Source organism: Rhea americana, unplaced genomic scaffold (assembly GCF_003343005.1).
Source record: "Rhea americana isolate MKP2758 unplaced genomic scaffold, rheAme1 scaffold_38, whole genome shotgun sequence".
NCBI lineage: Eukaryota > Metazoa > Chordata > Aves > Rheiformes > Rheidae > Rhea > Rhea americana.
This window is the reverse complement of record NW_028186512.1, coordinates 4,144,078-4,161,095: the sequence shown is the minus strand read 5'-3', so window position 1 is coordinate 4,161,095 and position 17,018 is coordinate 4,144,078. Positions and strand designations below refer to the sequence as shown.

Sequence of the window (17,018 nt, the reverse complement as noted above, 5' to 3'; positions counted from 1 at the left end):
CAGAGAAGGACCTGGGAGTGCTGGTGGATGACAGGTTGACCATGAGCCAGCAATGTGCCCTTGTGGCCAGGAAGGAAAATGGTCTCCTGGGGTGCATTAGGAAGACTGTTGCCAGCAGGTCGAGGGAGGTGATCCTGACCCTCTACTCAGCCCTGGGGAGGCCTCATCTCAAGTATTGCATCCAGTTCTGGGCTCCCCAGTACAAGAGAGACATGGAGCTCCTGGAGAGAGTCCAGCGGAGGGCTACAAAGATGATCAGAGGGCTGGAGCACCTGCCCCAGGAGGAACGGCTGCGAGAGCTGGGCCTGTTCAGCCTGGGGAAGAGAAGACTGAGGGGGGATCTTGTCAATGTGTACAAGTACCTGAAGGGAGGGTGTCAAGAGGATGGGGCCAAACTCTTTTCAGTTGTCCCATGGGACAGGACAAGAGGCAACGGGCAGAAATTGAAGCACAGGAAGTTCTGTCTGACCGTGAGGGGGAATTTCTTCCCTGTGAGAGTGACGGAGCACTGGACCAGGTTGCCCAGAGAGGTTGTGGAGTCTCCTTCTCTGGAGATCTTCAAGGCCCTCCTGGATGCAACSCTGTCTAACAGGCTCTAGGTGACCCTGCTGAGCAGGGAGGTTGGACTAGATGATCTCCAGAGGTCCCTTCCAACCTTACCTATTCTGTGATTCTATGATTCTATACAGACCCTTCTTAAACAGATTGCTTTCTGTTGCTGTTCAAATAGAAATATATAATAATTCTAACRCTAATAATTCAAACTGCAGTAAGAGACCTCTTAATTCTGGAAGGAATTTTAGAGAAATGCGACACATGAAATTTTGACTAGTGCTTTTCAATAACTCATACATTAAATGTTCTTAATTTACAAGTAAAATTACATTTGTTTATTTTACTAAATGTGAAATATATGAGTCCAGCTTTGTTCTAAGGATGAAGCACTCTTATACCTTCAGTACTCTCTAGTCGCCATATGGGGCCCTAAAGGACAACTGTTTGCCACCACAACGATAGAGACGAGCTGAAGCACAGAGGCAGTAGCAATCAAACGTGTTACTGACAGCCAATTACCAACAGCTAAGCTGACTCTTCAAARTCTTACTGAAAACTACCATAAGCATGAATTAATTTGACTGTATACATGGAATATGTCTTTGGTACTAAAGGTATCACACCAAAGTTACTTTTCAGGATAGAGGCTTCATTTGAAAATAAAAAGGAATAATTTTTCTTCCTGTSTTTACTGTTTCAGACAACAGTCTTTTCACTTAAGGCATTTGTGTGTTTCCAGGACCGATCTGTAGTTTGTAAAATTTATGACTATGAGTAAACTACAGTACATACTTAGATTTTAAATTTGCACAAATTTGAATAGAAAAATTAGTCCATCTTGCTAAAAAGCAATGCAATTTTTAACAAGCAGTGTAGGAAATAAAATCAGGTTGCAAACAGAAATTTAGAATCAACTTTAATGGCAATCCCAAATTATCACAAAAGGGAATTAAAATCTAAATGTTTTATTTTTAATTGAAAATTAAAATTCAAAATTGAATTTTTGAAAATACTTAAATGGTGATTTTAACCTCAATATGCAAAAAAATCCATAACGTCAGGGCAGAGTTTTATTAATTTCAATGTACGAACATTCTCCTGCAAAACAGGTTTGTCAGGATCCATATACAACTTAGGAAAGTTTCCTAACTCTGCTACCAACTATGTCATTTTTTTCAATAAAACTATTGCCTTCAGAAATATAATAAAGTGTCAGATTTTATGCTTACGGTTACCTATTTCAAAATTCATTCATGCTAGTAAGTATTCTATTTTCTCATATATCAGGAAAGTTAAAATAGGGAACATTGCTATTTTTGGTTAGGTAATGAAAACCTCTATTTTTAAAAGCCAAGAGAGCTCTAAATTGGTCAGGTAGGACTTCCACTGATTATCCGTGACAAATCAACTTCTGGACTAAGAATAAGAGTGATAAATGGAAGCTTAAAAGATGCGTTAAAAAAGTTACAAAAAAACAATACAGGRGCATTAATGGAAGTGCCTTGTCTACCCTATTGTACTGATAGTATGATGTTGTAATTAGTACTGCAGTTCAAAGTAACACACAAAGGACTTWCTTACGCCACACGCTGAATTGTCGTTAAAACACACTCACCCAAAGTACAGTAACTGGAACTGAAAGAAATTATAATTGGAATTCTTGTTCATCTAAAATGAAAACCTATTTCACCATATTAAAATTCTGACAGTATGATATTTGCATGTACAGAGAGACTGACAGCTGTAGCATTAGAACATATCTCGTAGCCCTTCATTACTGAAGCATTGTGTGATTATCTTCTTTTCATATTTCACAGAGAATTGCAAACTCATTTTCTTCTTATTAACAAATGTACAATGTTATATTTACAAGAATTACAAAAAAATGAGGAGTCTGTGATTGGCCTACACTGATATTTTGAGTTGGAAAGACAGGAAATACTCTGAATAGGCTGCTGTTTAAGATTCTGCACTGGTGTTACAGAAATGCAGCTTGCAGCATCTTACCCACTGAGGACAATACATGTCTTCTTGAAGTTTCTGGATATGGGGATCTATCAGCACTATGAACCTAAATAAAGGCTTTGGCAGACACTAGATAGGTCCCTGCAATCAGCAGACAAGGCAGAAGAAAAAATACTAAAGACAAGACTCACAATGAAGACAGATGCATTACTTGTGCTGTGCCTTGCTCAGGCTTACGTGACTACCTGAGGAACCTGGTCACAGTGTGAAGCAACAGCACAAAGATGAGGGAAAAGCAGGCTGGCTACGCAGTACTTGTGCTCTCTGGCRCTGCTTGGCTGCTGGAACGGCCCTCTTTGCCTCTCCCCAGCTGGGCTCTCCCCAGCTGGACAAGCCACAAAGTTTGCCTGAAACTACATCAGTATAGCAAAATGAAACTGCTTACTTGTCACGCTTTAGCTAGCACAAATAACAGTAACGCTGAAGATACATGGAATGGGTGCTGGTGTGCGTTACTAAATAGAGCAGCGGAGGCCTGGGGTATGCAGTCTAGCTGCTGCTGTAGATTGCTATCATCTACTGTGTACAATAAACCTGCTGGGCCTCAGTGGCTATAAGCACAACTTTATTTTCTAGATGAGCATACCTTAAGTTGGTTTGTAGGATGAAGCTGAACTGCAGTACATCTTTATGTATTCGTTATATTACTGTTACATCAGCATGTGCTGAACACCTTAATTCTGTATATCTAGAGAAGAGCAGATTTGTTTTTCAGCATATTGATAAAAACAGACATTTAAAATTTCTTGTAGAAAATTACATTTCAAATATTCTATCAGCTGGTTTTTTTTCTATTGAGTGCTATCAAATCAAAATAAGATAATCCTATGTAAGACTGTAAACATGTTTTTTACTAGCTCACAAGCATTCAATGGGGAAAAGGAATATACAGAGGAAATGAAATCAACTTACATAGTTTCATGTCTGATCAAATCAAATCACCATATTATGGTGGCACAGAAGAGATGTTAGGATGTGCCATACTGCACTATGGTTCAATCATAATTCCTATTGTGAAATATATTTCAGACCTTTATTTTCCTTTATAAGGATTTCTGCTGCATCACATTCTTACGTATTTCTTTTCGACTTATTTTTGCTGTTTTCTATTCTTTGGCAGCTCCTGCATTAGTCTTCTGGCTCTCCAAACATCTGTAGCTTTTTGTCATTTCTATTTCTATTTCCTTCTTCTCAGCACTTGTCCTATTTGGAATTCTGAATAGCTCTGTAACACGCACGCCTGCCTTTTCACAAGATCGTTCTCCTGGCAGTAACAGATGAAGCACAATGTTGGCACCAAGCCTCTGATGAGTCAATGAAAATGTGTGAAATGATGGCATAGTACATGTAATTTTGAGACAATGTGCTACACAATAAGGAAAGCTGGAAACTTGTTATTAGCCTCTTTCAAAAAGCTCCTTSTCATAGGTCTTTATACATCAGCGCACTTAACCATATGCCCAGCCTCAGAAACAAGTTGTCTCTCTGACTTCAGATGGGACCATTTCAACATTCAAATCTCACCGTGCTGTAGGTAACCTTGCTGAGGTGAGGTATGTATYGGAATCTATATGAATTGGTGTCTACCTGTATTACTGATTACTTTGAGTTTAAACAAACAAAATAAGTAACTGTGCTAAGTGAGAAACTGCTCTCCTGCAAACAGCTATCAGCACTGCTAGCACTGTACATAATGTCTTTGGTACACATGGCATTTAGAAAACTAATATTGGAAGCAGAAGAGGAATAAGATCAAACAATACTATTTAATAATACTCGCCTCTTGGCTTTTAATGTGGTAACAAATTCTTTTTCTTCTAGATCCAAAAAACAAAAAAATGCATTCTTCTTGCATTAGGATATAATTATAGCAGCTGGAGTATGTGCTTGATARTAAGATTTTACGACAATAGATATTTTTACTATAACTGCTTTCCAGCTGGTGATGAAAAGCCTATATTGATATTAGAGCCTAGTGCCAGCTTTTTAACCCTTTACCCATCCTCACTGACCTAAGAGGCAAGATGCTTTTCTCCTAATCTGTATCTATTCTGTAACATTTTATGTATTAAAAGCAATATTCAATGAAGGCAGCTGTTATTCTCTGTTGTCTACCAGAGACCTTTTAGCAAAGGAAAAAATACCCCTAACACACAAGGATTCCAYGTAAAATGCAGTATAAGCACATATATTAAATATAAAATGTATCCTGGACTCTATGAGAGATCAAAAGCCAAAAAATAATAACCCATGTTTATGTAGTTCCAAAGCCAAGTTCACTGATGCTGTACAGATCTTCTGATCTGCGTGTTACCAATTCAAGTGAGACATGGAAGAATATTAAGCAGCATTTTTAGTTTAAATACCTCCTTTCTAAAATAAAAGAAAACCTTTAATTTGCTGGCAAAGCAGTCAATATCCTCACTATTTAGCTCCTGTTTTCAATCACTGCGATTTCACCTCTCCCAGGCTTGCTAACAAAATTACAGAGAAAATCATAATAATGAATTCATAGTCCATATGTAATAAGAAGTGAGCACAGGACTAAAGATACAGTCTATACAAGGATTTTAGTCATTTAACATACATTTAAAAAAATGCTCAGAATCTTAAGTRAAGATTCTCTTATTCACCAAATCTTATTCAAGTTTTTTTTTTTTTTTTTGCAAGCATTTAACATCAGTTCTGTCAGATTATAAGACAACTCACAAATAGAGATGTTAAGAAAGATAGAGAGAAGTTGTCCACTGCCAAGACAGGGTAGTATAGAGAGAAATTTAATCAGATAACTCATTGCCATTAGCAGGAGATGTGCAGTTGGGTATGCATCTATCAGACTGACTAGCTATATTTCCATAAAACAAGGTCTACCAAGATTTTAATGTTAGACTAAACTATAGCCTCAACTATTCAGGCACATGCAAAACAGAGATCCATCAACTCCAAATTAGGGCTGACCTGAAGTCCAAGTTGCAGGCAGCATTTCAGGGTCCTGATGTGATTTAGAACGTTCAGTCTCAAATACCTAAGTGAACTTCTGGCAGGTCTGAAGAGCAACTGGTGATCTATAGGGTCTGATGAATACAGGATGTTGGAGTGGAAAAACATAATGGTTCCCTGAACTAAAATGAAGACATTTATGTGTATTTGAAAGAAATGCTGGAGAAAACCATATTTCTGATTTTTCACTGAAGCCATACAAGACAGAAGGAAGATGCACACAGAAGGAGTTGCAACACTTGATTTGCGTTGATCAGGAAAAGCTTACCTCAGAAGAACTGCACTTACTGCACAGCTCACTTGTAGCTCCCCTACGTCTGACTGGAAACGTGTAGGACATGACCAGCCATATAGCCAGGTCATATGATGCATGAGCATGACTGCTGCATTTGTACACGCTATGAGGAATTACTACAACCCTCCTAAGAAGCCACAGTCAGATTTATCTGGGATGCATACACAAAATTTTCAGCATAAATAACTGCTCTTCCCTGACTTAAGCTACCCAAGTATGTGTGTTTCTCTCTCCTTTTCTCTGTCCTTCTCCTTTTTAAATGCTTTGGATAGAAAGGAAGATGCTATACATTTAGTTCCACTATATGCCAAAGTATTATGGCTGTTTCAACAAGCTATTGAATTTGTATAAAATTAGAGACCACCCTTAAGAAAAGCACTGATTAAACGTGATTAGGCATGCACACAGCTAAGAAAAGGCATATAAATGCCCAGTAACAGTGCGGTATGTGATGTGACTTGAAACCAGAGTCAGAACAGAGAGGAAAGAGACTGAAAGTAAGGATGAATTGCTGAAGCAATAATGAGGTCATCAAAGATATGATAGATGTTCTAGAGGAAGAGACGGCTCTTCTGGAAACAGTGAGTATCACCCAGCCAGCTAAACTGCAGGGCATGCCAAGATCTGGGGAGAGGGAAGCTGCAGCTGGTGTGATAGAAGCACTGACAGAGAAAACAACATGCACAGCCTGAGGATGTATGGCAGGAAAGGACTATGTCAGCAGTCAGAGGCTGGGAAGCCAGGGCACATGCATTAAACTGTCCCACACCCACATATGACGTGTAGTTATTTACCCGAACTCCAGCACCTTTTTCCTCTGTCTAGCAGGGTGATCAGCTGTTTTTCTGTAGCCTAAACCACTTTAAATGACATTTGAACATAYAGCAGATTTATCTACAGGGCCTTCCTCTAAGCTGGAAGTTGAATCCAGAAACAGGGGAATCCTTTTACGACTGACCTCAGCTTAGGAAACTGCTAAGGGGCTTTCGAGTTTTGCCAGCACAGTACTGTTTTGTTTTATAGACAGTGTAATAATCACAGCTGCACTTGATGCTCAGCTCAAGGTTAATCCATAYGCAGTTCACCATGCATCTTCTTTGGGAACGAAGCCATTTTACAAAGTTCCTGTCCCTCCTCACTACTGGCTGCTTGCTCCTGCCCCAGTATCACTGCTTACCAACTGTTCAGTTGGGCCAGTAYAGCACCGACAGACTGCAGGGAAAATCAGCTCCAATACAAACAACAAGGCTTTATTTTTCGAAGCCCAGCTCATTTTGGAACAGTTAAAAGGACTGAGGACTGCAATATAGAGGTGGGAAACAAGAAGCCTGGAGAAAGACAAGGAAGGAAGTGAGCAAAGAAAGAAAGGGAAAGACTGCTAAGACATCTATACTTCCGAAGAAATTATATTGGGTAATTAACACATATTGTTTCAGGCTGCCCACAGACAATCTGCAAAACACTAGCTACCTAGGATGGTTGTAAACATAGGAAAKTAGACACAGTGCCATGGACAAAAGAGCGAGAAAGGCTTAAGCAGACTTTYGTAAAACTTCTAACAGTCTTAAAAAGAAGTCTGGAAAAAATTAAAAGGACCATTAAATTGATCTTGCAACAGTTTTTCAAAAGACATTTTCCATTTGAACTTTGTCCTCTCAGAACAGTCATAAAAATGCGTTTTCTAAAAATAAAGTTTTAATGCCAAATGTACGGACATTACAGTAAAGACAGAGCCACGACTGTGATTGCTATGACTAAAGAGACAAGATTCTCTTCTCCATTGCTTCCCTGGAACTGTTCATGTCTCTTAAATTAGAACTAGTAGTTTCCATTAGCTTAAAACTGACAGGCAACACCTCAAAGCATCTGGCTGCTAACAGAGACAAGTTATACATGGTGCACAAGGGGTGGCAATAAAACCTGAGATAGGTTTCACTCATGCTACAGAAACATTCATCTTAACAACTTAAAATCCACGTGCAAAACCCTTTTTCTGACCAAGAAGCAGACGTGGAATGTTACTACCCCTACAGTTCCTTCATTTTAATTCTAACTTTGTAACTTACTCTGCAAAAATCATAGAAAATACTGTGTAGTCACTATGCTCAAATAAATCATCACATTTGTATTTCTGAATGTTTCCAAAACTAACGAACTGCACATGGGAAGCATCCTGACATTTAATGCACAGGAAAAACAAAAAAGACTTTTAGCTTGGACTCAAAGTGGGCTTCCACCTGTAAACCTTTCAACACAGCTGCATATATCCTTATATGCATGCAGTCATAGTATCTACTCATGTGATCTTAAAAATAGCCATCTTAGGTGTATTCTTGTGCTCCAGAGAGCCTAGGCAAATATCCTGAGGATATYGGAGATAATAGCATTCAGTAGCTGGAGGCATTTGAAAAAAGGTGCATTATTCAAATCTGATATTTAACAAGAAATCTATTATTTCAGCAGAAGGGGAGAGGCATAGGGATATGCATTTGCTCCAACAGTAGTTTGATGTAAGCACTCCTTACTGGATTATGTTCCCCCTTTGCAGCTACTGCTTTTTGAGATGTAATAAACTATGAGTTGGTACACTGAACATAGTCCTTAGTAGAATTAAAGAACGTACATTAAAAACAATAAACTTTTAAAAACAAAACTAAAAGAATAGCTTACGGAATAAATTGTACTTACACAAATACAATCKGTAACATGAATACAAATGGACTTCAGCTAATTACCGAGGAAAATTTCAGAGAATTGTGCCTACAAGAATAAATACACACCAGTCTTGGTGAGATTTAAGGCATACACAAGAAGCAAGGAGCTATGGAGAAGAGAACGATCTACTACTATTGAAAGGATGGGAGTCTGGAAAGTTGGATTCTGCTGCTGATGCCCTGCAAGATTTGGCTACTCCATGCTTTGTGCCATTTTCTCCATTATTAAAACTTGACATTATTTATCTTTGTAAAGAAAACTACTCCAAAATTTTTAAATGTAATTTTCTGTTTCAAGTTCCATCAATTACAGATCCTTTTTGCGGAGAGACACCAGTGAAAGGGTTTTAAGTATTGTATTAACTAATTATGAACATTATTTTAATTAAGTATTTGTTTTCTGTCTGGATACTTTTCCTACTCTGTGATCTGCAGTGTGAACTGCTGCTCATATGCACAGCCCAGTGAAATTTAAGGAGCGCCATCTGGGTAAAAACATACATTTGATAACTAAAGTTATAAATAGATTCAGCAAGTTCGTTATATGCATRAAGTACTTGCCTGCATGAGTATTGTTAGCATGAGGACCTAAGATTATAAAACTAATCTCTATAGTTTTTCTACAATCAAGCCTGTTTTTTTATCTGAAAAGCTGAACACTTTAACAGAATTTTTAATTTCCTATCTGAGTGTTATTGCAGACTACACATATCCAGATGGAGAACAACAGAGACTACTTTGATTCATTTATAATCAAGCAGTTGGAACAATATAGGAACAACATTTATTTCATTTATTTAATTTTTGTATCTGAAGACTATGAGGAACTCATCTCCACATGGAATTAAGTGCCTCTAGCACTCTAAAATGCTAATAAATAAAAGGCAAATTCTTATCTCTGCTCTGTTTCATCTATGTACATGCAAGCTGCAGGTCCAAACAGCATCCTGAGTTGACTGTATAACACATTTTATTTAAATTTGAAGACCTGAAAGGTTAAGAACTACAGCACTCTGAGACATGATTTTTCTTTCTCCCTCTCCCTTCACTCACTTAAAAAAAATCAGAAAAGGTTAAAGGAAGAGGGATGCCTGAAAAGCGTCATAAATTCAGAGAGCTCTATTACTTTATTTGTATTCATGTTCTGCACAATAGCAGTTATAATGAACCACAAAGTAACTACAAAGAATACTATCACCATCTCACATGGACATGGAAAAGGGCTGTTTATGTCTACATAGATAGGTACTCAATAAGCTAATGTTGGCAAAACATCTGTTTCGGGTATCTACGAACGTGTGTGCGTGAGCGCGTGTGTACGTAAGAACTGTTTCAGATATCTATGTACGTGTGTGTGTGTGTGTGTGTGTGTGTGTGTGTGTGTGTAAGAACACACAGAGAAACACACTATATGTAGAGGCAAAGAATTCTATTTACTCCTAGAAATAATCTGAAGAAAGAAAGAAAGAAAAAGATATTGAGATACCTAAGTACAAGTCACGTGCCTAAGTGGACCCAAAACTGTCTTAAGCAGGCAGAGTCTGTCTTCTGTCCTGTTCTCTTTATAGGAACATGAATACAGACTTTGCTCCTGACTACTCAGTCAGAAATAAATTCCTCTTAGCACCTGCTTCTCAAGCAAATTCATTATACRTCTCTTATGAAATGATCTTTTCAGAGTACGTTGCAAGCACCTCTCTTTCTAAAACAAAGTATTTGTCAGAATTACCTCTCAATATGTGTCCAATTCTGGGCTCCCCAGTACAAGRGAGACCCGGAGCTACTGGACAGAGTCCAGTGTAGGGCTACAAAGATGATTAGGSGACTGAAGCATCTCCCATATGAGGAACGGCTGCGAGAGCTGGGCCTGTTTAGCCTGGAGAAGACTGAGACATTGATCTTATCAATGTCTACAAATACCTTAAGGGAGGGTGCAAAATGGATGGAGCTGGACTCTTTTCWGTTATGCCAAGTGATACGACAAGAGGCAGCAGGCACAAACTGAAACACAGAAAGCTCCACATGAATATGAGAAAAAATTTCCTTCCTGTGAGAGTGACAGAGCACTGGAACAGGTTGCCCAGAGAACTTGTAAAWTCTCCATCTCTGGAGGTATTCAAAACTTGCCTGGACACAATCCTGTGTAACTGGTGACCCTGCTTGGCAGGCGGATTGGACTAGATTGGTCCCTACCAATCTCAACCATTCTGTGTGATTCTGTGAAATATTTGCAGGCTGTAAAAAAATGTACATTTTTTCCCACATTACATTTTGTGCAACTCAGACTGATGTTGTTACATGGTTCATTATATGGTTTCCAAGATTTCTGTGAGATTTAGGTGAACTTTGAGGATGATGAAAACAACTGCACTTAACGTAATGCTGATATCACAGTACATTGCTAATTAGATCCCTTATTTTTAATACTCAAATATCWGCACTGATAAATTACCTGCCGATTATAAGGTTTTTTTTTTTAATGCTGGATACATCTGCAACAGATAAGGTAAGTGCTATATTTCCTATTCAAATCTGATTCTCTGAAAATGTACCAGAGCCAGAAAACTCAGATTAGAATGCTAGATTGACTATGAATTTTGTAACTTTTAAAATGACTTAAAACAAGAAYTTGATATAAAATACTTCAGATCTGAGATGTTCAGAAACCCAGCATTGCATCAAACTTGMCAGATACAGCTGAAGATGTGAAAGGGGTGTGCTTAAGTTATACAGTCAACTCAAAAGCAGGATTTGTTTTAAGTCCATCTCCAATTTAATGGTAATTTCTAGTTATTCTCTGAATATGTAACACAAATGATGTAGCATACTGTTTTGGATGTTTCCATACTATTTTTATTTAAGTTAAATTTATTTGCATTTTTTACATACAGCCTCCCAAAGAGGAATATTAATGGTAAATATTGRAAATTTCACTCGATTGGTAATATTCCTACTGCTCATACATTTCTATGTTCAGATTTCAGCAGAGACGAACTCTTCTTGTACGTGACACAACATTAAAGGAGAGTAATTCTATTTACCTTGGTTCTTATATGATGGCTTATGCTTTCTCTCCATTAGCTTTTATTCCTTGGATGACTCAGTATTTGAGTGTCAGAAGATCAGAACTACCAGCTTAGATGGTAAACTTCAGCTACTTTGTTATTTCTACATTAAATCACCTATCAGGATCTCTCCTTTGATTTTTGATACTTCTATGTAATTGTAACATTTCTGTTAAGCCTAGTTGAACATTTGATATTTCTGTCTGCATTTAGCCTCTTATGCTTAATTTGGATCAAAGAGATGAAAAGGCAGTGTGTCTTTAGGATACAGCGAAGCCTGTGTTAGCTGAGAGGCAGATTCTCTCATTAGCACACATCTCTATTAGCAAAGAGCTACACCGTTACAAGGCATGCTAAAGACTTACAAAGGGGTTAAACAATTACAGATTTCAGAAATGAAAGTRTAGTTAAAAGTAAAAATAAATCATTTGCATTACAAATCACATTTTTCATTACTTTGTCATCAGATCCCCAAAAGAGAGCGATCAGAAATATGGTATAGAGGCCAAATGAGATTAACACAGCAGTTTTGAAAATCCCACAAGCTCTGAAAACTGATCAGCATCACTCAAAACACAATATGCATGCTGGAACAAAAGCACTGAAATTGCCATGCAGTATTTCCTGCATTGTGTTCTTTTCACCTGAAAAGTATTTCCACAAAAATTAAGGAAAAAACAAAACAAAACAAAACAAAAAACCCACACATGAAAAAGTCACTAACCAATCACATATTCCAAGATCTTATAACTACCATTACCCTCTTTTTTGGAACAAATTTATCCTATATTAAATGCCATCTTAATTTGGTCAGATTGGAAACCCCTGATAGGCTTGAGGTGGATAGACTTTGTAACTATTTCTGTGACAACTGTTCACATTTATTTGGCATATAGAAAGATGATATAGAATGTGGATTCCGCTCCTTCACTGGACATTGCAAATACTAATTCTGAGCATTCTCCTAACAGCTATCATTGAAACATTCTTCCTGTGATAAGGCTGTCATCATTGCCATTCCTTCTTAGCATACCAGTTAGTGAAGAAAGGTATGAAAACTATTCCGCTCTTACTCTCCAAATTTAGCTCGGGTTATTTTGCAGCGCATTCAACCAGGGCCTGTTTGAGATTTAGAAGCTCTTATCTGAACTGAGACTTCTGGCAGGCAGCAACATCTCTTGCAGCTGTTATGAGGCTGGCTGCTGCCTGCTCTTGGGGATCAGCTAGCATCTTGCAAACCAAGCTTTGCAGCCTCTTCCTGCAACACAGCCCTGACACAGAAGCACAGCTTGATTCCTTTCATTTCATGCAAAAGCCATACGCCTTGGGAGAATTGCACGCTAACTATATAGCAGATTTCAGAAGATTTTGTTTTGAAGCCCACTGGCAGAAATATACCTAAGATATGACCTACAACCTTAAGCTCTTCAAAAGGTAAGAAAACTAACCTATATCATAGATGTAACAATGGCTACATAATTTATATAATCATTTGGGGCCAAGTGAACCTTCTATTAAATGAGCTGGAGAGGTCATGTAAGTTAACACCTACACTTTTACGGGACTTGCAGGCTGGCAGATAATTCTACTCAATTACAAAATGAGCTAAAYGAAGCCCCTGGTATTGCCTGTTATGCTACTTTAGTTGTATTACTTGAATCTGATGCATGTGTGCAGCTCATACGAAATGCAAAACGTTTACACCCCACTGAGATTACTCGTGAAGTAYAGTGTTATTTCAGTTGGGTCATGATGAACGTGCGCTTTTCTGTACTTGACAAGAATGTATTAAATACTATGGGGGCAGCACAAGATGTATCATAACTTCAGATATTTATTTTCTTGGTTTAACACTCGGCAGAGAAATCCTTAGGAAGTTTTGGCATTGACTTCAGCAGGGTTAGCATTTCAGAATTAGATGTTACAAATTAACGGCACCTGTCTAGCAATGAGCAAACATGGTTTGCTTTTCCTAAAGGAAAGATTTGGGTGTTGGAGTTTTCCTGGATTGTTGCTCGTTTTCTTTTCTTAACATTTAAAGACATTAATAAATGGAATGGGGACTTGGGAGACTCTTAACATGATGGTGGCTAACCTAGTAGTTCAGAAATCATCATGTGAACTGTCCTAAAAGCAATCTGCATAAAGAAAATATAGCATGTGAAAATTCAGTTTAAAGCCCAGGGTAATCCCAATACCCTAAATAAGAGCTGTGGAGATCATCACACCAATATAGAAAAACTTTTTTCATATGATTTTTTTTAACTCTTCCAGCCAACTTGTCTGTATCCTTCTTCAAAGTAGCTAGAGAAGTGGATATAAAATTCATCCACTGGTTTAAAATTTAGTACATTCTTGAAGTTCCCATGATACCAAGTCTGTACAGTTTAAGAACATCCACAAGAGAAAGGTACAATCTCTTCATTGCTATAGCCTTAAATGCTGTGCCTTTTACTGACGAGGACATTACCATTATTAAAGACTGAAAAAAATAAAGAAAAGAAATTTCAATTCTTTTCTGCAGCTGACTATTGAGTATTTGAGTAAAGACCTAGCAYACATTCAGATACTGAAACTCCACCTGCGACGCTAAGTGGAGACCACTGTTGGATAACAGCATGAGCATCAGTTTTATTTTCAAACTCACCAAACCCAAAATAATTCTCTGATGTATGGGTTCCAGTTCTATTTTATTAAACAAGGAGGCATAAGAGACAGCAAACTAAGGCCCAGACTTGTGAAAAGCAGAGCAGCCACAGACAGATGCAAGTCACCTCCACTCCCACTGATGTCCATTCTCACTGAGATTATGGAGGATCTCTCAGGCTTGTGCTTATGAATACAGATCTGCAGAGCGTTGAAGATACACAACTGAGCAACCCAATGTAGTCATTAATACTTTCCAACTATACATTAGTACTTGCTTGGTCTRCCAAGTCTTCCTGTGATTTAAACATGGTTGTCTTGGGCATGCTTGTTTGCTTACTTACTTAAAGTTTATTAAAAAGCAAGTATTGTACTATTTCCAGACAGGCATCTGTAACCAAATACTGCAGTTAATTTACAGAAATATTTAATGGAGGAACAATTGTTAATGTACGCTTTCCTCCTCCTTGGTTACTGTTTCCCATCCTCTTAAYTTACACCAAATACTGCTCAAGTGGCTGTGAGTTCCTCAACACCTCCATCAGTGCCTTAATCAGAGAGCACATTCTGCTCAGAATTGACACATACCATTAAACAARCCTCTCCTGAATTTCTCAAAGCAAAATGAAGCTTGCAGACTAATAAGGCTACAAAGAAGGATGAAAAACTGCAACTACTTTAACCAAATCTGCAAAACATTACAGTAATTACTCCCAAACTGGAATGGACTTAAGGTGTGGAGCTCCTGTATATCTGATGGTCCTTACATACATATGTACTTCCCATTCAGGCAACTCCCTGTTTAGCAAGGAATACTGTATGGCTATCTAAATTACAGGGACTTCTCTAGTTCAACTACGCAGTATGATCTGTATGATCTATGAGCCATCTGCAAAAAACTATCAACTTGTACACTCCAATCACACCTATGATTGTTCCTCTACATACTCTAGTAGTAGACATGAAATAAAATGTCATTAAGATGAGACAGCATCTAGGTTTTAAAGGGTKTGGGTGGCCAACTCTTCCTCAAATGGAAAGGGAACAGTGTTCACTGAAAGTTGAAAGAGGCACCCTTGTTTCTCACTGTCATTCACACAGGTCTGATAACCCAGAAAGTAGAAGCCAGTCAAGGTGGAGTAATGTAAAACAATTAAAGCGCCTATTTTATTAGGTCTTTATAAAGCACCTGCTAAATAAACACCTGATTGTAAGGATGCTGACTCTTCACAGTATTAGAGGAGGGCATAAGATCCCTCAAGATTACTACATAATAAACCTCTGGGCTACACTGGACACTTCTGCCTCTACCTACAGACACTATTTTCCCATAAATCCACTTTCAACATTTAGGCCAACTGCTCAACTTCTGACCTATTCTTACTGAGAACTAAACATGAGCTTAAAGATAAGCATTTGTGTGAACATTTACAAGCATTTGTGTGAACATTTTCCTGAACCAGGATGTGAAACACTCCCCAAATTACCTTTACGTAATGCAGACATTAAAAATAATTTCTACAGTACATTTAAAACAGCTGCTAGTGAGTTTCATGGCAGCAAAACCACTTAGTGAAGTGAGATGTGTTTTTTAAGTACTAGTCTCATATGCAAATAAAAGATTTTAGAAGTTGTCATATTGATACATACAGAGGGTGAGACATGGTTTTACTTCCCTCCCTGGTATCATTAGTGGCAAACACTCAATTGTTTTATATATGCACAGTAGTTCCTGCTTTGCAAGCTAATCCAAACATAGATCCGACTAGTTGCAGAGCCAAAGATAACAGCCTTGCAATAAAACCAGCAGTGTTATCTTTGAATTGGGGAAAAATATTTCTAGACTATGGACAAAATAAATTGCCCAGAAAAGACTAACAGCACAATCATTGGGCTGAYTAAACATTGTATTGGTTGAGAACTAAAGAAGAGATTCTACATGTCAGATGTACAAGATAATCAATAAAACATATTCCATACAAAAAAATAAGGTGCTTGCTTCCTTCTGGCTTAAATATCCAGAAAGATGGCTATTTAAGCCAGGTAACGGGAATGAAAACCCTTGATTACTGGAGAGAAAGGTCATGCATATTTAGAAAACAGACAATAACAATTCTTTTATTCCTTGGACTTCAATTCCTTGAACTACAACCCACTGAAATTTATAAATTTAGAAAAATAATTATATAGTCATATTTTCCCTGAAAAATAGGCTATGGACTCTGTTGTAATTTGTATCTAATGACATCTGAATAGTAGACTAAGATAGCAAAAAAAAAAAAGGAAAAAAAAAGAAAGCTTGGGACTTAGATGGATAAAGAAAAGAGAGTGTTTGTAGAGAAAAAGCAAAAAATCCCATTTTTTTCTTATGTGATTTCTTAAACAGGGGTTAGCAGGCCAAGAAGTGAAAAAGACAGATGAGTTCCCAGGAGAGTTAACATGCACCAGAGGATCCTGACTGCCTCAAGAGTAGCTCATTACTTTCACAGACAGTTATGCTTTTTGGTAGCTTTCTAGCAATGCAATTCCCCATCCTCAAACGCCAAGAAATATGAGGAAACTGCTAAAGGCTGCTAGAAAACTTACAAGCTCAGCTCTGAGCACAAGTGAATTGAGATCCTCATCAACCCAGGGAATGTTCCAACCATCTGTAAAGGAAGCAAGAAAGGACGGGGATCAACAGGAAAGAGATAACAAACAAGAAAAATTCAGAGATCA

The 17,018-nt window shown here is 37.9% G+C and overlaps 1 protein-coding gene and 1 long non-coding RNA gene across 2 annotated transcripts in view; one reads left to right on the top strand and one right to left on the bottom strand.

Moving 5' to 3' along the window:
• Positions 1-17,018, bottom strand: part of RNF150 (ring finger protein 150) — a 130,829-nt gene that overhangs the window by 101,780 nt on the left and 12,031 nt on the right. The gene's annotated exons all lie outside the window — the stretch shown is intronic.
• LOC146591263 (uncharacterized) overlaps positions 12,878-17,018 on the top strand; it is a 30,368-nt gene continuing 26,227 nt past the window's right edge. Inside the window, exon 1 of the long non-coding RNA XR_014896849.1 lies at positions 12,878-13,088. This is a non-coding gene — a long non-coding RNA (uncharacterized LOC146591263). The remainder of the gene's footprint in view (positions 13,089-17,018) is intronic.